Raw genomic sequence first — 1,782 nt, 5'->3', positions numbered from 1 at the left:
ACTGCTCCCGAATATTCAACTGACCGATTAATTTCTTATAACGTACTCTATTTTTCTTTGCCAAATAAGCCAGCAAACGTCGACGTTTTCCCAAAAGTCTTCGTAGACCTCTTTCCGATGAAAAATCTTTTTTGTGTAATTCCAAATGTGAAGCAAGTCTCCGTATCTTATTGGTGAAACTGAATACTTGAAATTCAACAGAACCCCTGTTTTCTTCTTTTTCTTCTTTAACCATAAATCCAAAAATTTTTCTACCTCCTTTCTTTTTCATGTATTTTTCTGATCAGGAAAAATACAAAATTATGTCAGTTATTTTGAAGTTATTCTAATCTCGTACACACACAAATTTGCAATTATTCATCTACTACTGGAATTTGGATTTATTTTATCGATGCAAATTGGATTTGGATAGAAGGGTACATTCTTTCTAATATTTTAGATAGAAGAAATGTTTCTTCTATCTAAAATATTAGAAAGAATTTTGCTGATTTATTTATTGCTATATGCAATTTATGGAATTGATACACCATTTAATTGATATCATTTAGCAAAATGAAACACAGCATATGCATCCATCTTTTGGCTCGAGAATTTCACGGGATAGAGATATGGTATAAGAAATAGACTATTAAGTAACTCTAAATGAATTGTGGATACATCTGTATCCTTAACATACTGAAACGATTGTCATTATTCGTATCAAACCAATAGCGATTCATACAAGCTAAATCTTCTAATCAATGGTGGGCCAATAATGAATTTTTTTGCATATGTATTAAGACGCTTGGCCTGATTTCGAAATTGTCCAGAGTTTTATATGTTGTTTTCATTGCAAAATGATGGGTCTCCTTCCATAACTTTCCAATTACGAGTACGAGAATTGAAAGACATGAAAATTCTCAATTCTCTACGGCGTCTAGTAGATAGAAACAAGAAAATCAGAAGAATCTTTCTCTCTATTCACTATCATTCCGCGTCTTCGACTTCTATTAGTTTCTTTTCTTCTTTAATGCAATAGCTATAGTTTGATATAAGAATCCATTTCTCAAAGTAATGGAAACCATTCTCTTATAGGAAATGGTTCGAAAATCGCTATTCCACCTTTTAGGTATCGTGAAAAGTGATACCTGTGAAGATCGTGCATTTCAGTCAAATTCAGATCCGTTTTTCGAGTCCATGATATAATATAACCAAATTGGATAGATCTTCCACCTGTTTAGCTAAGAAAGAATAGATACAGAGGTGGATAATAGATCGATATGAAGATCATGAGCTGCCCCATAATGAAATCGCCAGTAGTCGCGAATATCTCCTTCTTCCCTAATCCAAGATTGGAGAAAGAAGATCTAAGAGGGACCTATGGAGAATGTAGTCAGAAATCCATAATAGAGTCCGACCACAACGACCGAATTAATTATCCTCATCGAGAAACTTAGACTACTAAATAGAAAAGATTTGAAAATCATGGCATGGGTCTCCTTTTTTTCTTTCTTTAGAGTTTTCTATATGCACAATTTCTCGATGTTTCGATGAGAATTTCTTGACTTTCCATATATAGAAAGAGATAGACTATAAATGACATCTCTTATGTCAATAAGACCAAAGGGATGGATATTAAATGATAGGAAGTGCTAGGAAGTGAAATAGAATGAAATAGAGCCACTTTGGGCTTCCCTATGAAATGAGGCATGGAACGGAGCCACTACGAAGAAATTATGGGAGTTACGAAAGAAGCTTCGGACTCATATTGTTCATGGGTTGAGAGCGGGAGTTGAACTCTAG

This window comes from Triticum urartu, unplaced genomic scaffold, assembly GCF_056163025.1.
Source record: "Triticum urartu cultivar PI428250 unplaced genomic scaffold, HENAU_Tu73 scaffold10, whole genome shotgun sequence".
Classification (NCBI taxonomy): Eukaryota; Viridiplantae; Streptophyta; class Magnoliopsida; order Poales; family Poaceae; genus Triticum; species Triticum urartu.
The sequence above is the reverse complement of the archived record's forward strand: the minus strand, read 5'-3'. Positions refer to the sequence as shown.